At 49.8% G+C, this 25,379-nt stretch overlaps 1 protein-coding gene across 1 annotated transcript in view; it reads left to right on the top strand.

Moving 5' to 3' along the window:
* Positions 1-25,379, top strand: part of LOC140387312 (uncharacterized) — a 404,134-nt gene that overhangs the window by 41,196 nt on the left and 337,559 nt on the right. The gene's annotated exons all lie outside the window — the stretch shown is intronic.

Raw genomic sequence — 25,379 nt, 5'->3', positions numbered from 1 at the left:
CACTCGGTGCAATTTGCAGAATGGGCCACGCCAGTGCCCCGTCCTCAAACCGGACAAGTCAGTCCCCCTTTGCGTGGACCATAAGCTAACTGTTAAGAGAGCCTCCCGTATAGACCAGTAGCCCATGCTGCGCATCGAGGACCGCTATGCAAAACTGGCAGGAGGCCACACTTTTGCCAAGCTTGGTATTACCACGCGTGCCTCCAGCTAGAGCTCGATATTGGATCCAGAAAAACTCAATACCCATAAGGGGTTGTATGAATACACCCGCCTGCCTTTTCCAGCATGTAATGGAAAATACCCTTCAAGGCAGCCTAAGGTAGCAGTGTACCGAGAAGGTGTATTAATCACAGGTGACCAAAAAAGAACATCTGGCAAACCTGGAGGAAGTCCTACGACAATTCTCTATCATGGGCGTCCACCTCAAGTGGGAAAACTGTGTGTTCCAGGTGGGTGAGGTAACATACCTCAGGTACCATGTCAATTAATACGACCTGCGCCTGTAGGGGATGAAGTGAAGGCCATAACAGGAGCACCAACCCCGCGAAACACGACCGAACTGAAGTCATTGCTAGGCTCAGAAATTATTACGGGAAATTCACCCCCAAACTGACTACTTTACTGGCTTCCCTGCACGCATTGATGAAGAAGCACCAGAAGAGGCCGTGGCAGGTGCCACAGGATGAAACATTCACAAAAGTGAAGCAACGGGTGCTATCATCCAACACCTCTGCCCATTACGATCTCACAAGACAGCTGGTACTCACATACGATGCCTCTCCGTACGGGGTAGGGGCAGTCTTCTCCCATCAATGGGACGATGGCACTGCCTGATTAATTGCGAATGCATCACTAGATTTCATAGAATTTACAGTGCTAATCTTCGCAGATGAAGAACGCGCTATACACAAATCGAAAAAGAGGGACTGGCTGTGATATTTGGAGTAAATAAGTTTCATCTGTACGTCACTAGCCGACACTTTACGGTAATCACGGACCATAAACCCCGGTTGGGCCTTTTTAAGGAGGACAAAGTGATCCCACCCATTGCCTTGGTTCCAATTCAACGTTGGACACTATTGTTGTGTGAGTGCATCCTTCGAGTACCACCCTGGTACACACATCACCAACGCTGACTCCTTGATTTGCCGACTGCTTACCACAAGCTTCGGCCCAACGGACGGTCCAAACATTTAAAAACCAGCGGGAAGAAACAGACCGCTGGTTCTCTGGACAACAAATTGGCCCAGTTCCTCTTCGATTACCAGACCATGCCACACACGGTTATCAGAGGGGGGATTAGGCAGTCATGGCTGACAAAGGAAGTCAGGGAATGCATCAAAGCAAAAGAGAAAGCCTATAATGTGGCAAAGAGTAGTGGGAAATCAGAAGATTGGGAAGGCTACAAAAACAAACAGAGGATAACAAAGAGAGAAATAAGGAAAGAGAGGATCAAATTTGAAGGTAGGCTAGCCAGTAACATTAGGAATGATAGTAAAAGTTTCTTTAAATACATTAAAAACAAACGGGAGGCAAAAGTAGACATTGGGCCGCTCCAAAATGACGCTGGTAATCTAGTGATTGGAGACAAGGAAATAGCTAAGGAACTAAATAAGTACTTTGTGTCAGTCTTCACAGTAGAAGACATGAGTAATATCCCAACAATTCAGGACAGTCAGGGGGCAGAGTCGAATATGGTAGCCATCACAAAGGAGTAAATGCTTGAGAAACTAAGAGGTCTAAAAATTGATAAATATCTGGTCCCAGATGGGCTACATCCTCGAGTTCTAAAGGAGATAGCTGAAGAAATAGTGGAGGCGTTGTTATGATCTTTCAAAAGTCACTGGAGTCATGGAAAGTCCCAGAGGATTGGAAAATCGCTGTTGTAACCCCCCTGTTCAAGAAGGGAACAAGGAAAAAGATGGAAAATTATAGGCCAATTAGCCTAACCTCGGTTGTTGGCAAGATTCTAGAATCCATCATTAGGGATGAGATTTCTAAATTCTTGGAAGTGCAGGGTCGGATTAGGACAAGTCAGCATGGATTTAGTAAGGGGAGGTCATGCCTGACAAACCTGTTAGAGTTCTTTGAAGAGATAACAAATAGGTTAGACCAGGGAGAGCCAATGGATGTTATCTATCTTGACTTCCAAAAGGCCTTTGATAAGGTGCCTCACGGGAGACTGCTGAGTAAAATAAGGGCCCATGGTATTCGAGGCAAGGTACTAACATGGATTGACGATTGGCTGTCAGGCAGAAGGCAGAGAGTTGGGATAAAAGGTTATTTTTCGGAATGGCAACCGGTGACGAGTAGTGTCCCGCAGGGTTCAGTGTTGGGGCCACAGCTGTTCTCTTTATATATTAACGATCTAGATGACGGGACTGGGGGCATTCTGGCTAAGTTTGCCGATGATACAAAGATAGGTGGAGGGACAGGTAGTATGGAGGAGGTGGGGAGGCTGCAGAAAGATTTAGACAGTTTAGGAGAGTGGTCCAAGAAATGGCTGATGAAATTCAACGTTGGCAAGTGCGAGGTCTTGCACTTTGGAAAAAAGAATAGAGGCATGGACTATTTTTTAAATGGTGACAAAATTCATAATGCTGAAGTGCAAAGGGACTTGGGAGTCCTAGTCCAGGATTCTCTAAAGGTAAACTTGCAGATTGAATCCGTAATTAAGAAAGCAAATGCAATGTTGTCATTTATCTCAAGAGGCTTGGAATATAAAAGCAAGGATGTACTTCTGAAGCTTTATAAAGCACTAGTTAGGCCCCATTTAGAATACTGTGAGCAATTTTGGGCCCCACACCTCAGGAAGGACATACTGGCACTGGAGCGGGTCCAGCGGAGTTTTGTAAGGGCCACGAAGAATCCAGCACGAGTTTTAAGGATACAAAGTAATAACATTTATTTACTATAGCATATATACATAACAGTAGCAGTAACTTCCCTTGCTACATACTCCTTCCTGCTGGTTCCTGAACTGGCCAGCTTATTTATACTAGGAGTTTACTAGTGGTTTCTCCGCCCCCCTCATTGGGGAAGCTCATACTCCCACAGGATTGTGGGATAGTCATTAGTCCCCAGCCAATGGTAAGTAGGCAGGTTATAACACGGAGATTCACACGGATGATCCCAGGAATGGTAGGCCTAACATACGATGAACGTCTGAGGATCCTGGGATTTTATTCATTGGAGTTTAGGAAGTTGAGGGGAGATCTAATAGAAACTTACAAGATAATGAATGGCTTAGATAGGGTGGACGTAGGGAAGTTGTTTCCATTAGCAGGGGAGGCTAGGACCCGGGGGCACAGCCTTAGAATAAAAGGGAGTCACTTTAGAACAGAGATGAGGAGAAATTTCTTCAGCCAGAGAGTGGTGGGTCTGTGGAATTCATTGCCACAAAGGGCGGTGGAGGCCAGGACGTTGAGTGTCTTTAAGACAGAAGTTGATAAATTCTTGATTTCTCGAGGAATTAAGGGCTATGGAGAGAGAGCTGGGAAATGGAGTTGAAATCAGCCATGATTGAATGGTGGAGTGGACTCGATGGGCCGAATGGCCTTACTTCCGCTCCTATGTCTTATGGTCTTATGGCAACGGGAGTCACACTAGCGCAGCTCCTCGTGGCCCATCGATTCCGGACCAGACTCAGCCGATTGTTTCCCAATCTGGGGGAAGGGTGGAGACAAACCAAGAAACCCAGAAAAGAAATGTTGACTGCTGAAGGTCCGACAGTCCATAACTTTGGAGATGGATTATCTTGAATCCCAGGATCCGTAGTGGAAAAGACAGGCCCCGTTTTGTACAAGGTCAAGACTAAAGAGAAGACCACAAGGAAACAGGTGGACCATCTTAGGAGCAGGGAAGCCTCAGCTGTTGAAACAACTCCAGACGGGACGACGCCCTCAACGTGCTTGGCACTCACCTCCGGGCAGAGTCCTATGGGAAACCTGAAATCATTCCGCTCGAGGATGGAGACTCAGGATCAGAAATCGAAACTGAGACGGTTGGAGTGGGGGGTGCTCTAGACTTGGGAAGGTGCGGGGGGTGGGGAGGATGTGATAACCCTCAGAAGGATCATGGAGGATCACTAGTTGATCTCCGGTGGAGCTTGTGGAGTACGAGTTCCTGGGTAGAAGGTGGAGGCCCGCCCAGCTGGGACTCGTTAGTGAGCCCTTTAAATGCCGCTCCCAGTCCCGGACCGGGAATTCCGACAATCCCGGGCTGGAACATTTGCGTCGTACGCCATGGTAACGGCTTTATCTTTTGAGTTAAATAAACCCGTTTACCCCTCTTCTCCCATGTCTCTTGGATTACTTCAAATATAAATGCTGACACCGACCAGTTGGGCCGAATGGCCTGTCTCCATGCTGTAATTTCTATATAATTTTGGATTTACAGCCAGATGTTTTGTGAGAGAAGAACAATCATTTGGCCATTTATTTCATTATCTCACCGAGGATTTTGCTTTGCCATACACATAACAGGATCATCCCCTCCGTTACGGAGTACGATGGACTCTCCTGTGTATTTACAGCAACAACCACCTGCATTTATATAGGGCCTTTAATGCAGTAAAACACCACAAGGTGCTTCCCATGAGCATTATCAAGACAAGAATTTGACGACGAGCAACGCAAGGAGATATAAGGACAGGAGACCAAAACCTCAGACAAAGAGATAGGTTTTAAGGAGCGTCTTAAAGAAGAAGAGAGAGAGGTGGAGAAGCTTCTGGAAGGAGTTCTATAGACGAAGGCAGGACCATCAATGGAGGAGTGATTAAAATCGGGGATACGCAAGGGGCCAGAGGTGGGGACTGACCAATAGAACAATGGAATAGTCCAGGCTGGAGGGGTCAATGACCATGGAGGAGATGTCCATTGAGTTGAGGCAGGGGCAGAACCAAGAAACACACAAGCATCAAAGCTCTGCCAAAACGAGCACACTATATCTGAATAAAACACTGTCTTCCCGTCAGCTGGTCAAATACACACGGGAGGGCGACAAGCTTGAGGTTGCATTGTACTCGAACGTCCTCTTCCTGTTGTGGGAATGTGGCTAAACTCCCAAAGGAAATCTCCCAAAAGGTAGCGAAGCTCAATGAGAAAGCGACTCAGATTATCTGTACGTTTATTATCCGATTGCCAACACATAGAAAACTGGATCGCAGAAGGATCTGGCTGGTTTAATTGTTCAAACGTTGTGTGGAACAGGATTTAACACAAAACAAAGGAGCTTGCAATTACATGGTGCCTTTCTCTACCGCTGGGCATCCCAAAGCACCTCACAACCAGTGAAGTACGTTTGAAGTTCAGTACTGTTCCAATGTAGGAAGTTTAGGCACAGCAGGTTCCCACAAACTGCAATGTGATAATGACTAGATAGTCTTTTCTTGTGATGGCAATTGAAGATTAGACATTGGGCAGGGCACCAGGGAGATCGTCCCTGTTCTTCTTGAAAGGAGTTCGAGGGCAACCCGAGAGGACAGTTGGGATGTTAACTGCTTTACAATTGACCATAGATATTAGATTTGTTGGTGTATGCACGATGTAATTTTAGCTCCTGATCCATAACAGTATTCACTTTTGTTTACGGAACCTCTTTGTGAATTGACCCAAAGCAATAATTGAAGGAGGTGTTTAATCGTTCATGTGTGAAAAAAACAAAATACGTCAAACACATACAGGCGCTGCCAAGCTTCCCGATTGTCCCAGAGTCTCCAGGAATTGAACAGGACGGGCATGATTTAACCCAAATAAAACAGTCCCATTTTGGGCGGGTATAAAGGGTTGTTTCTTGGAGCCTACAGTGTTGAGAGCGATTCCGCTATCGAATGGGGCTCTGCCGTTTCTTTGGCTACGGGAAATTTGAGATAATTCCGCCCGATCTTTCGAACCCCCTCTGCTCCCCCACCTCAGCCTCCAGCCCCCCCACTGCCCCAACCAACCTCTTAATGGTCCCACAAACCCTCCCTCGCCCCACCTCCAAAGGGCGGGGCACCCCCAGGCCAGATCTCTGGCACGGACAACCTGGCACCTGGACACCAGGCACTGCCAGCATGGCACCCTGGTAGTGCCAGGGTGTCTGGGTGGCACTGCCATGGTGCCAGTGGGAGTTCCAGCATAACACGCGGCCCAGAGCTCAACCATCCAGGGGCCTCCAATGGACTAGAACATCCCCTCCACCCCGGGAGATCCATTTGTGTGGACCAGTGCTAAATGGCGCCATGGCAATGTCTTCCGGACGAGCCCGTTAGTTCCCGGGCCTCGGGAGAATACCGCGCAGACATAGTTAAATGAGCCCATTGGCTGACTTAAATTTGTTAATCTGGATCTTGCCCTGCGAGGGGAAATCCAGATCACGACGTCTCGCCAGATGTTGTCAAATCTCGCGAGGCGCTTGGAGCGTCGCAAACGTCACGAGTTGAAGCGGCCTCGGCGTGTCACCAAGTCGGACAACACGGGCCATTAAATCGTACCCGACATCTCTTCCAGCAATTCAAGAGAAAAATCAGAGCATTAAATCATCCAGTTGAATCACGAAGAGCCAGGTAATTTTCCAATTGGCTGTTGGGAAACTAATATGCCATGATGATAGAGGAACCAACGGCAGGGGGTGGGAGGCAGGCAGTCTGAGGCGGGATGTCAGGAATTGTGCCTGTAGCAGAGTTGGCAACAGCTCACCTTCACTGGATTCACCTTTCATCCTCTCCTTCCTGGAGGCAGCCCGGTCAGAGTCAGTGAAACCCGGTGGAAAATGTGCCTGTTTGTTGCTCACTTTCTTCACCACCTTATGTCTAAAGGTCAGCTTCCAGCTGTCAGAACTGGAAAATCCGATTGGGCAATCAGCCCAAGGGGGGAGGGATTTACTTCGCAACTTCAGTAAGCTGAAATAACAAAGCCATGTTCGGTTGCCAATTTCCAGTCCTTTGGTGTGGCTCCTGTATCCGATTCCTTAACCATTCCTCTTGTAACCATTCCTTAACCAAATGACAAACTCTTCACTTGGACCAAGAAATGAGGACAAGAGGAGGCCTTTCAGCCCCGAAGTCTGTTCTGCCATTCAGTGGTTGACCCACATCCTGGGCGGGATTCTCCGCAATCGGCGCGATGTCCACCGACCGGCGCCAAAAATGGCGCAAATCAGTCCGGCATTGCACCGCCCCAAAGGTGCGGAATTCTCTGCATCTTGAGGGGCCGAGCCCTCACCTTGAGGGGCTAGGCCCGCGCTGGACTGATTTCCGCGCCGCCAGCTGGCGGGAAAGGCCTTTGGTGCCCCGCCATCTGGCGCGCAAATGCCTTTGCCGTGCGGCGCATGCGCGGGAGCGTCAGCGGCCGCTCATCCGGCATCCCCGCGCACGCGCAGTGGAGGGGGTCTCTTCCGCCTCCGCCATGGTGGAGACCGCGGCGAAGGCGGAAGGAAAAGAGTGCCCCCGCGGCGCAGGCCCGCCCGCGGATCGGTGGGCCCCGATCGCGGGCCAGGCCACCGTGGGGGCACCCCCCTGGGCCAGATCGCCCCGTGCCCCCCCCAGGACCCCGGAGCCCGCCCGCGCCGCCTTGTCCCGCCGGTAAGGGAGGTGGTTTGATTCTCGCCGGCGGGACAGGCATTCCAGCAGCGGGACATCGACCCATCACGGGTCGGAGAATTCCTGGGGGGGGGGGGGGGGGGCCGCCAACCGGCGCGGCGCGATTCCCGCCCCCGCCGGATATCCGGTGCCAGAGAATTCGGCAACCGGCGCGTCGGGATTCACGCCAGCCCCCGGCGATTCTCCGACCCGGCGGGGGGTCGGAGAATCCCGCCACTTAACTCCCGTTTAAGTCACATGGTGCAGTGGGTCGCGTCCCTGCCTCGGAGTCAGAAGTTGCGGGTTGGATCCCAGGACTTGGTGACCAGGGAAGATGCGTTCATAACACGGCTGAAAAAGGTCATGTGTCAACCTGCAAATCCTTCCAATAAGCCAATGGCTGACAGTAAGAGTGGGAGAGACCCATGGTCAGACAAGCTTGATGTAGAATGAAGCCTCTCAAGCTATAAACCTCTGGTGACAGACTAGCGGCCTGTTCCTGGAATTATTAGCTGTGGTACAGATGAAAATCTGCCTTGTGTACCACTAGTTGTAGGATGAGAAATGGAATTAACTTCATTTAACCCACATTGCTTCTGTTCATGGCTTTGCTGAACAAAAATTTATCAGTCTCGGTTTGAACTTTGCTAATCACCTCTCTAAAAATTGCATTGATAACCTTTGAGCAAAGTGAAAAAATATTTGTGCACAAGATCTCAACAAGCTTACCCTAAGTACAGTAACATTTGAAAGGATCATTGCAGCTGAGTAACTGGGGCTGGTATATCCCAGCATCGACATGTTTTCACTTGTGAAGTGTCTCTGAATGATCGGGGTTTAGAATAGGTGATTCAGCATTAGATTCAAAAGAGACATCATAGAATCATAGAACTTACAATGCAGAAGGAGGCCATTTGGCCCATCGAGTCTGCACCGGCCCTTGGAAAGGGCACCCTACCTAAGCCCACACCTCCATCATATCCCCGTAACCCAGTAACCCCACCTAACATTTTTTTGACACTAAGGGCAATTTAGCTTGGCCAATCCACCTAACCTGCACATCTTTGGACCGTGAGTGGAAACCGGAGCACCCGGAAAAAACCCACGCACACACGGGGAGAACGTGCAAACTCCGCACAGACAGTGACATAAGCCGGGAATCGAACCTGGGTCCCTAGCGCTGTGAAGCAACAGTGTTAGCACTGTGCTACCGTGCTGCCCAACTTCAACAGCATCTCCCAAAACTGCAACCTCTACCACCTCGAAGGACAAGGGCAGTTGGAGCATGGAAATATCAGCAGCAGAACATTCTAATATCAGCACACACCATTCTGACCTGGAACTATATTGTCCTTACTGCACCAACCTTAGGTCAAAATCCAGAAGCTCCCTCCCGAACAACACTGTGGGTGAACCTACAGCAGTTCAGGAAAGTGACTCACCACTTGAGGGGCACTTAATTAACTCTTACAGGACAATCAAAGCAAATGGGAACTATGTCCCATAGCGGGTGCGTTTAACCATGTGTTTCCCGGCACTCGCAATGGGGAACGCACGGCCAAGGCTGCACTTAGTCCCGTTTCCTGCACCGTGGAGCCCTGCTCGCTGAAACTCCTCAGCGCAGGGGGAGATCAGGAAGCCATTCTTACATGGCAACCCCCAAATCCCCGCCATGCCCCAACTTCCTGTAAGGGTCCCCGGGCCCACTGCAGCCCCCACACCCACGCAGGTCTCCCTCAGGAAACTGCATATTAAAGTGAGACGGGCTGCCCCGCTCTAATATGCAGATTTTCCAAGAAGTGATCCTGTCCACACCGGGCACGATTCACATCACGACGTCTCACGAGATTGCGTTGATCTCGTGAAGCGCGGTGAGCCAGGCAGATCCCGGGTGCGGGGTCTCCCGGCAGTCATCGGCCATGTCACGATGAGGCGCGTTGCTTTTCGGCACAGCGTGGTCAGTAGATCGCGCCCCACAATGTCTTCGCTCAGCAGGTCGGCTAGCGTCCAGTAGACTAGCAAGAATCTGTACCTTCAGGAGAGATGGGAACAAACTATGTGACCAAAAACACGCGGATCTGAAGAAGAAACATTCAAGCCACACTCACCTCGGCAGTTTATTTACATTCTAGCATCTACATAAGAGCATCTACAAATCCGTCCTGGTCCACCCACGTCGACCACTACCACCAAGAAAGCACAACAGCGCCTATACTTCCTCAGGAAACTAAGGAAATTCGGCATGTCCTCATTAACCCTTACCAACTTTTACAGATGCACCACAGAAAGCATCCTATCAGGCTGCATCACAGCCTGGTATGGCAACTGCTCGGCCCAGGACCGCAAGAAACTTCACCGCCCAGTCCATCACACGAACCTGCCTCCCATCCATTGACACCATCTACACCTCCCGCTGCCTGGGGAAAGCGGGCAGTATAATCAAAGATCCCTCCCACCCGGCTTACTCACTCTTCCAACTTCTTCCATCGGGCAGGAGATACAGAAGTCTGAGAACACGCACAAACAGACTCAAAAACAACTTCTTCCCCACTGTCACCAGACTCCTAAATGACCCTCTTATGGACTGACCTTATTAACACTACACCCTGTATGCTTCACCCGATGCCGGTGTTTATGTAGTTACATTGTGTACCTTGTGTTGCCCTATTATGTATTTTCTTTTATTCCCTTTTCTTCCCATGTACTTAATGATCTGTTGAGCTGCTCACAGAAAAATACGTTTCACTGGACCTCGGTACACATGAAAATAAACAAATCCAATCCAATCCAAGACTTTCCCCAGACTGACACCGAGATTCAAAGGACTAAATTACCAAAACAGGCTGCATGGGCGAGACTTGTATTCCCTTAAGTCCAGTAGATGAGGATAGGGTTGATATAATTAAGATGTTCAAGGTGATTAAGTAATTAGATACGGTAGATATGGAGAAACGATCTCCCCCTTGTAGTGGGGAGTCCAGAACGAGGGGGCATAATCTTAAAATTAAAGCTTATCCTTTCGTAGGTGGCGTCAGGAAACATTTGTTTGCAGAAAGGTTCATTGAAATCTGGAACACCTTCTCAAAATTGCGGTTGATTCTGGGGTCAAATGATAATTTCAAAAGTGTTTTTGTTAGGCGGGGGTATTAAGGGTTTGAGAAGCAAGTCAGATAAATGAGTTAAGATACATATCAGTTATCACTGAATGGTGAATAGGGGTCAAGGGGCTGAAAGGCCTTCCCATGCCCCAATGTTTTACAACTGAAAGGCTGAACAGAACAGTGAGCAGTGGAGGAGTTCCTCAGCAACACCGACTGTAGAGTTTCTTCAACATGAATCTAGGTGGTTCCCTTCCCGATCAGGTTACAAAATAAATTTGAAAGCCAGCTTGTTAAATGTTCTTGTAATGAATGCCCTCAACTCCAAGGGGTTGGGCACACGAGTGGAATATTTGAACACAAAAGTCATCGGAGCGATGCCAAAATTTTCTAACTTCCCATTGGAGTATATTTCAGGCACGGTATCAACGACATGCCTCACAAATGTCTACGAAGCGTGAATGCCAGATTCCCATTATTATTGAAACCAAAACAGAAAATGCTGGAAATACTCAGGAGGCTAGGCAGCATCTTACGTCTTCGACCCTGAAAGGCTCCGGAGAAGTCCCAGAAAAGTTAGCCAACAGATTCTGACGTTATAATCGGGTTAGCGTGGCAGCATGTGGCGCAGTGGTTAGCACTGGGACTGCGGCGCTGAGGACCCGGGTTCGAATCCCGGCCCTGGGTCACAGTCCGTGTGGAGTTTACACATTCTCCCCGTGCCTGCGTGGGTTTCACCAGCACAACCCAAAGATACAGTAAGAAGTCTTACAACACCAGGTTAAAGTCCAACAGGTTTGTTTCGATGTCACTAGCTTTCGGAGCGCTGCTCCTTCCTCAGGTGAACCCAAAGATATGCAGGGTAGGTGGATTGGCCATGCCAATTTGTCCCTTATTTGGAAAAAAAATAATTGGATACTCAAAATTTTAAAAAATAAATAAATAATGGGGTTAGTCTGGCCACCCGTTCCTGATTCAGTCACAAAATGAGTTGGTTCTGGTCATAAAACCCTGGACTTGTTGCAAACTAATCGGGCTGTGGAGCTACAGGAGGAAGGGGCAGTGCAGTGACCTCTTTCGAGGGACTCATTGTATTTTATGTTCAGCAATAATGTTGTTTTCTTAATATCCTCTGCCCTCCGCTGAAAGAGCTGGCTCTTGCTGCTATCATGGTTTAAGTGGATCAATTGCTCTTTAATAAATTGCGCAAACAGCCATTGTCCGTGTGAGTTTAGACTGTATTAGTCGGCACTTTGACCACAAGAGCATTACTGTTGAGCTTGATCCAGCTCTTTCGCTTGGCATCTCTGTACCTGCTTTGCCCCAACGGTGGGGAAAGTCACTGGATAGCGATCTGGACTATGAGCCCAATCTGATTTTACACCCCGGTGATGAATGATAACTGTATAACTGTACCTTTAATGTGATGATCCCTTTAAGACCGGGTTTGGAACCCTGAGGGACTCCGCCCCTGGCTCCGCCCCCCCAGGGAACTGTATATAAGGTAATGTTCGGTGGGCAGCGTGCAGTGGGCACACCTCTCGGCACCTGTCTGGTTCTCTGCTAATTAAAGCCTTTGAATTATCAAGCTTCTCTCTCGAGTCGTAATTGAGGGTATCTCAACCCCCTTCACCCAAATCTAGAGGTACCCACCCCCCCCCCACCTCAACACCACCCGAGTTCCAGTACCACTACCAAATTGCAACTCCGAATGGTTAACTCCCCAAGGATCGCGACTTGAACCTACAACTTTCCTAGTTGGTAGAACTGGGTATTCACAGGGTTAAATAACGGTTGCCGAGCAGGTTGCTGGTGGTGGCGGGAGGGGGGGGGGGGGCGCGGGGGGGGGGGGGCAGGGGGCGAGTTCTGCGGTTTTAGTCATTCCCCATGTGTCTATTCTGCGAATGGTGCCGTCGGTCTCCAGGGAGACACGGGCTGTGAGAACAGAAAACTTTCAACACAAGTTCACAGGGACACACCACATCAGATAACATATCCACATTCATTCACCCTTGCTGCAGCATTGCGTGGGACGTATGCCTGGGACTTTGCAAGACTCGAGTCTCCAACTCTGGACTTCTTGTTCAGCTCTTATCTTACATTTCCCACTGCTCTCACACTAAGGTCATGCAGTACCGATGTCTATCTCTAGATGTCAGCACCACATTGAGGGGGTCATTTTAACTTAACCAGCCTGGTGGGAAATCGAGGTTTTAAAAAAAAAAAAATAATCTTTATTATTGTCACAAGTAGGCATACATTAACACTGCAATGAAGTTGTTGTGAAAAGCCCCTAGTCGCCACATTCCGTCACCTGTTCGGGTACACAGAGGGAGAATTCAGAATGTCCAAATCACCTAACAGCAAGTCTTTCGGGACTTGTGGGAGGAAACCGGAGCGCCCGGAGGAAACCCACGCACACACGGGGGCAACGTGCAGGCTCCGCACAGACAGTGATCCAAGCCAGGAATCGAACCTGGGACCCTGGCGCTGTGAAGCAACAGTGCTAACCACTGTGCTACAGTGCTGCCGGTTTGAATGGCAGCACAATTTTACAATAAAACCAGCCTCACTTGGGTCCTGTTCGTGTTTTTCACTGGCGGGGTTGGTTATCATGAACCCCACACTGCATCTGACTTCATCCCAATGGTGTCTCTACCGTCACACAAAACAGACCCGCCAACGGCAAAATGTCAGACTGCAAACATCATACTGAGTAGATGTAGGTTTAACTGTAGCTCAGCTCTCTTTGAATGAAATATATGTACAAACACACAATGTTCCTCTCACCTCCTAAGTGCACTCCCTTTGTAGTTTTTAACAACAATGGTGATTTTCAGCCAAACTTGTGGCTTTAATCTAAGAGGGTATCCGAAGCTCAGAGTGACTCTGGGAAGCTGCAAACTGAGAAGGGCGCAAGGCTAGATTGAATTTCACGAGCTCTATTTTTTCCATCGAGTTGAGTCTTTTAACCTCTTAATGCAACCCCAGACTGAACATTCCCGTACCAGCCTCCCCGAACAGGCGCCGGAATGTGGTGACTAGGGGCTTTTTCATAGGGGTAATTTCATCGAAGCCTACTCATGACAATAAGCAATTTTCATTTTCATTTCATTTCATTTTGTGATGTTTGCTTTGGCAAGCAAATCCTACCATCATGGATTTTGTTCTCTTTAGTTTTAATTTTGAGAGGTGGGGCTTACAGGTAGTGCTCGAGGGCTGGAGAATTGCAAATGTTACACCTGTGTTCAACAAAGAGTGGAAGGATGAACCCGCAATTGCGAGCGGAGCAGTGGGAAAGCCTTTCGAGAGAATGATCCAGGACAAAATTAATAGTCACTTGGACAGGGCCACTCAGCTCCTGACCTCATTACACCTTTGGCTCAAACATGGACAAAAGATCTAGGGCGGGATTCTCCGCCCCCCCCGCCGGGTCGGAGAATCGCCGGGGGCTGGCGTGAATCCCGCCCCCGCTGGTTGCCGAAGTCTCCGGCACCTGAGATTCGGCGGGGGCGGGAAGCGCACCGCGCCGGTTGGCGGGCCCCCCCCGCTCGATTCACCGGCCTGGATGGGCCGAAGTCCCGCCGATAAATTGCCTGTCCCGCCGGCGTAAATTGAACCACCTACCTTACCGGCGGGACAAGGCGGCGCGGGCGGGCTCCGGGGTCCTGGGGGGGGGGGGGGGGGCGCGGGGCGATCTGGCCCCGGGGGGGTGCCCCCACGGTGGCCTGGCCCGCGATCGGGGCCCACCGATCCGCGGGCGGGCCTGTGCCATGGGGGCACTCTTTCCCTTCTGCCTCCGCCACGGTCTCCACCATGGCGGAGGCGGAAGAGACACCCTCCACTGCGCATGCGTGGGAAACTGTTAGCGGCCGCTGACGCTCCCGCGCATGCGCCGCCCGGAGATGTCACATCACCAAAGGCCTTTTCCGCCAGCTGGCGGGGCGTAAATTCCTCCGGCGTCGGCCTAGCCCCCAATGTTGGGGCTCGGCCCCCAAAGATGCGGAGCATTCCGCACCTTTGGGGCGGCGCGATGCCCGTCTGATTGGCGCCGTTTTGGGCGCCAGTCGGCGGACATCGCGCCGTTCCCGGAGAATTTCGCCCCTGGATGCCACAGATGGGGGGAGAGTGACTGCCCTTGACATCAACGCAGCAGTTGACCGAGTTTGGCATCAAGGAGCCCGAGCTAAACTGGAGTCAATGGGAATCAGGGGGAAACTCTCCGCTGGTTGGAGTCATACCTGGCACAAAGAAAGGTGGTTGTGGTGCAGGAGTTCCCCAGGGTAGTGTCCTAGGCCCAACCATCTTTAGCTGCATCATCAATGACCTTCCTTCCCTCATAAGGTCAGAAGTGGGGATGTTTGCGGATGACTGCACAATGTTCAGCATCATCCATGACTCCTCAGATACTGAAGCAGCCCCTGTCCAAATGCAGCAAGACCTGGACAATATCCAGGCTTGGGGCTGACAAGTGGCAAGTTACATTCACAACAAACAAGTGCCAGACAATGACCATCTCCTACAAGAGATAAAGCAACCATCACCCCATGGCATTCAATGGCATTACCATCACTGAATCCCCCACAATCAACATCCTTTCTAAACGGGCTGTTTAGCACAGGGCTAAATCGCTGGCTTTGAAAGCAGACCAAGGCAGGCCAGCAGCACGGTTCAATTCCCGTAACAGCCTCCCCGAACAGGCGCCGGAATGTGGCGACTAGGGGCTTTTCACAGTAACTTCATTTGCAGCCTACTTGTGACAATAAGCGATTCTCATTTCATTTTCAACATCCTGGAGGTTCCCATTGACCAGAAACTTAACTGGATCAACCATATTAATACTGTGGCTACTAGAGCAGGTCAGAGGCTAGAAATCCTACGGAGAGTAACTCACCTCCTGACCCCCAAAGCCTGTCCACCAACTACAAGGCACATGCCAGGAATGTGATATAATACTCTCCACTTTCCTGGATGAGTGCAGCTCCAACAACAGTAAATGAGCTCAACACCATCCAGGACAAAACAACCCGCTTTATTGCTCCTCCTTCCATAAACATTCATTCTCTCCATCACCGACAAGTAGTGGCAGCCGTGTGTACCATTTACAAGATGCACCGCAGGAACTTGCCAAGGTACCTCAGATAGCACCTTCCAAACCCACGGCCACTACCATCTAGAAGGACAAGAGCAGCAGATACCTGGGAACCCCACCACCTGGAGGTTCTGCTCCAAGTCACTCACCACCCTGACTTGGATATGTATTGCCGTTCCTTCACTGTTGCTGGATCATAATCCTGTACCTCCCTCCCTAACAGCACTGTGGGTGTACCTACACCACATGGCCTGCAGTGGTTCAGGAAGGCAGCTCACCACCACCTACTTAAGGGTAATTAAGAATGGACAATAAATACTGGCCTTGCCAGCGACGGCCACATCCTGTAAGTAAATTTTAAAGACATATGATGGGTTAAATTTATTTATTTTTATTCTTTTTCTCATAAATTTAGAGTACCCAATTCTTTTTTTCTAATTAAGGGGCAATTTAGTGTGGCCAATCCACCTACCCTGCACATCTTTGGGTTGTGGGGGTGAGACCCACGCAGACACGGGGAGAATGTGCAAACTCCACACGGACAGTGACCCGGAGTCGGGAACGAACCCGGGTCCTCGGCGCCATGAGGCAGCAGTGCTAACCACTGTGCCGCCCAATGGTGGGTTAAACTTAATGCACAGAAGTGTGAAGTGACACATTTTGCTGGGAAGAACGAGGAAAGATAGTATAAAATAAAAGGTACAGTTGTAAAGGGGGTGCAGGAGCAGATGGACCCGGGGTACCTGTGCACAAGTCATTGAGGGGGGCAGGGCAATTCTATGATTCGGTATGTGGAGTGTTTGCTGCAACCCAGGGAAATGTACTCCAGTTGGAGTCAGAAGAGGAGGGGGTAAGAAAGGAATTTGAGAATTCATTCCTTCTCTTCCAAATATTCCCCTGAATCAATCATCTACTCCACGCTCTGGAGGGTTTGACGTTCCCCTCCGGTTCTTTGAAGCAATGCTGGGTTTCCGGGTGGAAAGCAGAGAGGCGGAGGGTGCAAAGGTCAATCAGTGACGGATTCCCGGTCCTCTTTGTGTTGGTGTGGGATTGCCAGGATTTCGAAGAGGGGAAGGCAGCGCCCACTGGAGGTGAGGAGTAAAATGGACATGGAAGCAAGATGACAGCGAAACTTTTGAATGGGGCGGGGTGGGGGGGGGGGGGGAGAACGGGAGGGGGGGGGGCATTCCCTATATCCCCACCTCCAAGGGGCAGGTCTGGGTGAAGAGAATTATCTCAACCCTCAAATATTGGCATGTGGAAAGGTGTTGGAGCGGGAAAACAGCAAAAGTCAACCTCTAACACTCTCCAAGACAAGCTGGCTGAAAGAAGGCTACTTGCCACATGTGTGGCAGAAGGTGGGGATTCTTCACACAAACCCGGTTTCTTTTGCCTCTTATCCTGGCTGTAAGCATGTCATCTGAGCGCTCTTCATTTTTGGGAACATAGGAATTATGAGCAGAAGTCAGCAATTCAGCCCTTCGAGCCTGCTCTGTCATTGAATCAGATCATGGCTGATCTTTCCTGGTCTCAAATCCACCTCCCCACCAGTTCTCCATATCCCTTTAAACCGTTCTTTAAAATCAGAAATATATCTATCTCCTTCTGGAAACCATTTAATAACTCAGACTCCACCGCACTATGGGGCAGCGAGTTCCACAAATTCACCACCTTCTACAAGAAGTAGTTCCTCCTCATCTCAGTTTCCCACTGTAATCATTTCAGGAGAGGGGAAAAAGCTCATATCAATGCCAGGCTACATAAGAAATATTGACTGAGCAATTATGAATGACTCTCTATTAACACACTGGGATCCCACTTGAAATCCATTCAGAAATTATGGACAGCACTTGAAGGAGCCAGAACTCCAAACTAAAGGAGGTTCGCAAAGTCCCAGTAACTTCTAACTTCATATTAATGGAGACTGAACTCTATGTTGTTCTGGAGGAGTCAACTGCAAGCCCTTGTGTACTTTCCCAGTAGTGTAGCTGCTGGGGACAGTTCATCGCTGGTTTCTTATCTGGCCAAAGCTTGATCTAGACAGAAACCAGATGGAGATGTACCAAAGGAGGGAGTTAAGAGTTAGAGGCTGCACGTCATTGTGGAGTTTTCACATTCTCCCCGTGCCTGCGTGGGTCTCACCCCCACAATCCAAAGATGTGCAGGGTAGGTAGATTGGCCACGCTAAATTGCCCGTTAATTGGAAACAAAAAGAATTGGGTACTCTAAATTTATTTCAAAAAGGAATTAGAGGCTGCATTTCCAAGCTATTGATTGTTCCACCATGGTTAAAGGTTTTCTGTATAGATCTTGCTGAAAGTTATGTTAAGAAACAGGTTATTCTTCTGAGCGGCACGGTAGCACAGTGGGTAGCACTGTTGCTTCACAGTATCAGCGTCCAGGTTCGATGCCCGCTCGGGTCACTGTCTGTGCGGAGTCTGCACGTTCTCCCAGTGTCTGCGTGGGTTTTCTTCCGGGTGCTCCGGTTTCCTCCCACAAGTCCCGAAAGGCGTGCTGTTAGATCATTTGGACAGGCGCCGGATTGTGGCGACTCGGGGATTTTCACAGTAACTTCATTGCAGTGTTAATGGAAGCCTACTTGTGACAATAATAAAGATTATTATTTAACATGAGAAAGTTAGTCAACATAGAACACACGTATAATATAATAATCTTTATTGTCACAAGTAGGCTTACATTAACACTGCGATGAAAATCCCCGAACCGCCACATTCTGGCGCCTGTTCGGGTACGCAGAGGGAGAATTCAGAATGTCCAATTCACCTAACAGCACGTCTTTCGGGACTTGTGGGAGGAAACTGGCATAATATACATATCAGTATATGATGGTGCAGAGACACACACTGACTGACACACTGCAAGACCAATCAACACACACAACACAGCAGCTAATCACCAGTTAGGACACGGTCTCTATAAAGACAAAGGGCACTAGTCTTCCCGCTCATTCGGGATGCAGCCTCTGAGACAGACAGAGCCCGCAGTCAGTAGCACAAACATCCACCATGTGCTAGCAGTATAGGCTGGTCAGGTTAGGCATAGGTCTTCAGTCAATCTAACATAGTGTCGACCCACAGTGCAAGTATGTTTAACGGCTCTCAGTTAAATAAAATAGAGTTGTATTACAAGTGTTGGTAGCCTGTCTATGTTACTGCTAAGGTAAATGCAGTCTCCACAGATCCAGAGTACCCAACACATCAGAAACTGGAGCACCCGGAGGAAACCCACACAGACACGGGGAGAATGTGCCGATTCTGCACAGACAGCGACCCAAGCCGGGAATCAAACCTGGGACCCTGGCGCTGTGAAGCAACAGTGCTAACCAATGTGCTACCATGCTGCCCTGCAAATACACGCACTCTCACTTGTGTTCTCACACATGCAACACGTGCAAACTTATTCTCTGACCACAAACAATGAGGTAAATGTTCTCCTTTTACTCTCCCTTACATTCTGTCTCATGCAATCTCACGTTCTTTCTGAAATCTCTTTGCATGCACCCTGCATCTAACACACACTCTCTCACATTTTGTGCTGGCACACACGTTCTCACATTGTCCTTTTCTTTCCATTGTACATGCACTCTCACACGCTCGAACATTGTCTCAAATATTCACGCTCGCACGCACTCCTGTAAATACGCATTCTTTTCTCTCTCATATAGGCAGTCACGTATTCCTCACAGGCACCAAAAATAGACACAAACACACACATACATTGTGCACAAATAGAGATCCTTTTTTTTCTTCAATCCCCCCCACCCTTTTCCAATTAAGAGGCATTTTAGCGCGGCCAATCAACCTACCCTGCACATCTTTGGATTGTGGGGGTGAGACCCACGCAGACATGGGGAGAATGTTCAAACTCCACATGGACAGTGACCCGGGTCGAACCCAGGTCCTCGACACCGTGAGGCAGAAGTGCCAACCACTGCGCCACAAATAGAGATTCTTAAACACGCTTAAACAGACACACATTCAAACATCATCACACAAATTCAATGCAGAGTCACAGCCATACACTTGTACATGTGCACATTTGAGCAGCACGGTAGTACAGTAGTTAGCACAATTGCTTCACAGCTCCAGGGTCCCAGGTCAGAGTCCTGGCTTGGGTCGCTGTCTGTGCGGAGTCTGCACGTTCTCCCCGCGTCTGCGTGGGTTTCCTCCGGGTGCTCCGGTTTCCTCCCACAGTCCGAAGATGTGCAGGTTTGTTGGATTGGCCGTGATAAATTGATCTTAGTGCCCCCCAAAAAGTTAGGTGGGGTTACAGGGATAGGGTGGAAGTGTGGGGATGGGGTGGAGGTATGGCCTTAGATGGGATGCTCTTTCCAAGGGCCGGTGCAGACTCGATGGGCCGAATGGCCTCCTCCTTCTGCACTGTAAATTCTATAACTATAACTATAAAACTGATGTACACTTGCACGCCCAGGAACAGTCAGGTATATTAGAGGGCAACCCTTAACTGATCCAAAAATTAGAGTTAAAATTGAGTTCTGAGCCAGTTCTTTCACACACATACCTTTTAAAAAATAAACGGTTACCAAGAATTTGGAAGAATGCCTATGGAAGTGTGCGTCAGCTTGAATTCAGCATTTAGAAACCTTGGGAGAATACAGCACAGAAGGGGATCATTCGGTCCATTAAGTTGGTACTGGCTCCTTGAAGGTGTATCAGTTTGGTCCCACTCCCCTGCTCCTTCCCCATAGCCCTGCACCTCTTGCATTTATCCAATTGCCCTTTGAAAGTTACAATTTAATCTGCTGGAAGAGCCCTTTTGGGAAGAACATTCCAGATTTAACTCACTGTGTATGTTTTTTACCTCCTCATCTTCCTGTTTCTTTTGCGAATTACCTTCAATCTGTTTTCTCTGGTCAGTCGCTTCTGTCACTGGAAACAGTTCCTCCTTATTTAACGTTATCAAAACCCTTCACGGTTTTAAACCTCCCTTAGAGCGAAGAACCCCAGTTTCTCTGTGTACCTGAAGTCCCTAATCCCAGGTACCATTCCAATGAGTTTCCTCCGCACCACCTCTGAAGAGTTGGGCATCCTCCCCTAAGTCTGGTGCCCCGAATTGGACACAACACTCCAGGAAAGGGCTTAGGCAGCATGTCGCAAAACAGGAGGCCGTTGGAGGAATGAGTCGGGTGATTCTTTGCAAAGCATGCGCAACGTGAACACAAATGTAAAACAAAAAATCCTAACTGGGCAGCAAGTTAATGACAATTCCTTTACAAACTGCTTCCAGGTATAAAGTTTTGACACTTGGTTTTCCTCCTTGTGTTCTGTGAAAGCACCAAGGCCGTGACGTTAAACAGTGGGAAAGCTGGGAATCAGGGGCGGGATTCTCCGCAATCGGCGCGATGTCCGCCGACCAGCGCCAAAAATGGCATGAATCAGTCCGGCATTGCGCCGCCCCAAAGGTGCGGAATCCTCCGCCCCTTGAGCGGCCGAGCCCTAACCTTGAGGGGCTAGGCCCACGCCGGACTGATTTCCGCCCCGCCAGCTGGCGGGAAAGGCCTTTGGTGCCCCGCCAGCTGGCGCGGAAATGACATTGCCAGGCGGCGCATGCGCGGGAGCGCCAGCGGTCGCTCACGGCATCCCCACGCATGCGCAGTGGAGGGAGTCTCTTCCGCCTCCGCCATGGTGTAGACCGTGGGGAAGGCGGAAGGAAAAGAGTGCCCCCACGGCACAGGCCCGCCCGCGGATCGGTGGGCCCCGAGGCCAGATCGCCCCACGCCGCCTTGTCCCGCCGGTCAGAGAGGTGGTTTAATCCACGCCGGCGGGACAGGCATTCTAGCAGCGGGACTTCGGCCCATCCGGGCCGGAGAATCGGCCGTGGGGGGGGCCCGCAAACCGGCGCGGCGCAATTCCCGCCCCCGCCGAATATCCGGTGCCGGAGAATTCGGCAACCGGCGGGGGCGGGATTCACGCCAGCCCCCGGCGATTCAGGTATCTCACTCTCATGGCTATTTTCAGGGCAGGAGTTAACCCCAGTTGAAATCAATGGCCTCCAGCCTCTGTCAACTTGCTAAGTTTCATATTTAATACCCCACTGTCTCCTGCCAAAGTCTAAGATTTTGGCCCCAAATCCCTGTTTCTTTTGGGAGACCAAGGATTAAAGCTGCCAGCAATTTTTCACAAGAAATGTTGAATAAACCAAATGCCAGTCAGTGATCTGTAGAGTTAATTATTAATGCCAGTGAGTAAATCTAAAAAAGCACTTCATCAAACGGGCCTGGGGCTTAACCTTTTGAACATTGGAGAGTATAGAACCCGCTCACACGAAAACTATTTCACTCTCCTCATTCCCCACTGTTCAGACTTGCTTTCTCTCTCTCTGTTCACACATTTTGGGCCTGATTTTGACTCTTAAGTGAATGGGTTTTGAGGGAGTTCCTGTGAACTGCGTGGACTATTTGAGGGAGAGCAGAGTTGGTGTGTCATTCACGGGTCACTCAAGAAGGGAAATCTATCCTGTGATATATTCCGACCTCATTTTTATATTTCCATCTTAATTCCCAAGTCCACATGTGAAATGGAAACTGTCTAATGTAACAGTCACGCTGTAATTACATTCTTCCACTAATAGAGGACCTCCTGCTAGTGATGTTGCTGCAGTGCCTCCGCAGGTTAATTGCAATGTGACATGTTTACATGGGCATTCCCTGTTATAAAGGTGAACATGGGAAGTTTGCGAAGAAGCAATGGGCGGGATTCCCCGACCCCCCGCCGGGTCGGAGAATCGCCGGGGGCTGGAGTGAATCATGCCCCCGCCGGTTGCCGAATTCTCCGGCACCGGATATTCGGCGGGGGCGGGAATCGCGCCACGCCGGTCGGCGCCCCCCCCCCGGCGATTCTCCTGCTCCGCGATGGGCCGAAGTCCCGCTGCTGGAATGCCTGTCCCGCTGTCGAGAATCAAACCACCTCTCTTACCGGCGGGACTAGGCGGCGGGGCGGGCTCCGGGGTCCTGGGGGGGGGCGCGGGGCGATCTGGCCCCAGGGGGTGCCCCCACGGTGGCCTGGCCCGCAATTGGGGCCCACTGAACCGCGGGCGGACCTGTGCCATGGGGGCACTCTTTCCCCTCCGTCTCGGCCACAGCCTCCGCGATGGCCGACGCGTAAGAGACACCCCCCCCCCCCTGCCCATGCGCGGGGATGACGTCATCAGCCGCTGACGCTCCTGCGCATGCACGGACTTCCGCCAATCACTCCGGCGCGGGGCTAGCCCCTCAAGGTGAGGGCTTGGCCCCTAAAGGTGCGGAGAAATCCGCACCATTGGGGCGGCTCGATGCCGGAGTCGTTCACGCCACTCCATCCCGTCGGGACCCCCCGCCCCGCCGGGTAGGGGAGAATATTTTAAAACTATATTAAGTATATTTACAAAGTCCTGATCGTGACTCAGTGTCCCTTCTTCAGTCACATTACATAAACTAGGCTTGCATTTTCTTTAATGTAGAAGGTTGAGGGCTGAATTGATTATTAATTTTTAAGGATCCTGAAAGGAATTGATAGGCTGGCTCATAAAAAATCTTTTTCCGCCAGTGCGGAGCCAAGGACAGAGGGTCCTTTAGATTAAAATTAGAACCGGCCATTGAGGAGAGAAATTAGGAAACATTTCTTTACACAATTCAGTCCATCGTGTCTGTGCCAGCTCCCCAAACGAGCATTATGCCTTGGTGCCATGCCCCTGCCTTTCCCTGTACCCCTGCACATTTTTCTGTTCAAATAATCATCCAATGCCAACTTGAATGCCTCAATTGAAGCTGCCTCCACCACACTTCCAGCCCATGCAGTCCAGACCCCAACCACTCGTTGCGTGGAACAGGCGCCAGAGTGTAGCGACTAGGGGATTTTCACAGTAACTTCATTGCAGTGTTAATGTGAGCCTACTTGTGACAATAAAGATTATGCTTAATATCATAACTGAAGTTTCTCAGCCCTGGAACCATCCCTGTAAACGTCTCTTGTTCTCTCTCCAATGCATCACATCCTTCCCATAGTGTGGCACCCAGAACTGTACTCTACCCCCCTGTTAATAAAGCCCAGAATACTATAATATTTATTAACTGCTCTCTCCACCTGACCTGCCACTTTCAATATTCTCTGCACAGATACATCCAGCTCCCTCTGCTCCTGCACCCTCGCAAGAATTTTATGTTGTTTCTCCATGTCCTTCCTACCAAAATGCATCACCTCGCACTTCTCCACATTCAACTTCATCTGACACCTCCCTGCCCACTCCACCAACATGTCAATCTCCTTTTGAAGTTCTACACTTCCTCACAATTTTATAAACTTCCAAAGACCAATACAGCACAGGAACAGGCCCTTCGGCCCTCCAAGCCTGTACCGGTCATGAAACCACCCTTGGCCAAAACCCTCAGCATTTCCTTGTGCCGTATCCCTCTATACCCGTCCTATCCATGTGTTTGTCAAGATGCCTTTTGATCGCCGTTAATATATCTGTTTCCGCAACCTCCCCTGGCAACGCGTTCCAGGGCACTCACCACCCTCTGTGTAAAAAACCTGCCTCGCACGTCTCCTCTAAACTTTGCCCCATGGACCTTAAACCTATGCCCCCTGGTGACAGCCCCCTCCACGCTGGGAAAGAGTGCCTGCCCACTCTATCCATGCCCCTCATAATCTTGTAGACCTCCATCAGGTCACCCCTCAACCTCTGTCTTTCTAATGAAAACAGTCCGAGTCTATTCAGCCTCTCCGCATAGCTAACACCCTCCAGACCAGGCAACATCCTGGTAAACCTCCTCTGCACCCTCTCCAAAGCCTCCACATCGTTCTGGAAGTGCGGCGACCAGAACTGTGCGCAATATTCCAAGTGCGGCCTTATCAAGGTTCTATATAACTGGAGCATGACTTGCCAGTTTTTATACTCGATGACACATCCAATGAAGGCGAGCATTCCATCTGCTTTCTTGACGACCTTGTCTACTTGTGTTGCCACCTTCAAAGATCTGTGGACCTGCACACCAAAACTCTCTGACTTTATATATTCCCAAGAGTTTTACCATTTACGGTATATTTCCCCTCTATGTTAGACCTACCAAAATGCATTACCCCACATATGTCCGGATTAAACTCCATTTGCCATTCCTTTGCCCAAGTCTCCAACCTCTCTATGTCCAGCTGCATCCTCTGACAATCCTCAACACTATCTGCCACTCCACCAACCTCGGTGTCATCCGCGAACTTACTAATCAGACCAGCTACATTTTCCTCCAAATCGTTTATGTACACCACAAACAACAGAGGCCCCAGCACAGATCCCTGTGGAACACCACTAGTCACAACCTTCCATTGAGAAAAACATCCTTCCACTGCTACCCTTTGCCTTCTGTGGCTGAGCCAGTTCTGTATCCAAGTTTTGTATCATCCACAAACTTTGAAATTGTCCCCTGCTCACCAAGATCTAGATCATTAATATATATCAGGAAAAACAAAGGCCTCAATACCGACCCCTGGGGAACACCTCTACCAACCTTCCTCCAGCCTAAAGAATATCCATTGACTATTACTCTTTGTTTCCAATCATTCAGACAATATTGTACCCACAACGCTCCGATCCTTTTAGTCCATGAGCTATTACT

Source organism: Scyliorhinus torazame, chromosome 12, assembly GCF_047496885.1.
Source record: "Scyliorhinus torazame isolate Kashiwa2021f chromosome 12, sScyTor2.1, whole genome shotgun sequence".
Taxonomy (NCBI): domain Eukaryota; kingdom Metazoa; phylum Chordata; class Chondrichthyes; order Carcharhiniformes; family Scyliorhinidae; genus Scyliorhinus; species Scyliorhinus torazame.
Note: the sequence above shows the minus strand (reverse complement) of the source record. Positions and strands in the feature narration are given on the sequence as shown.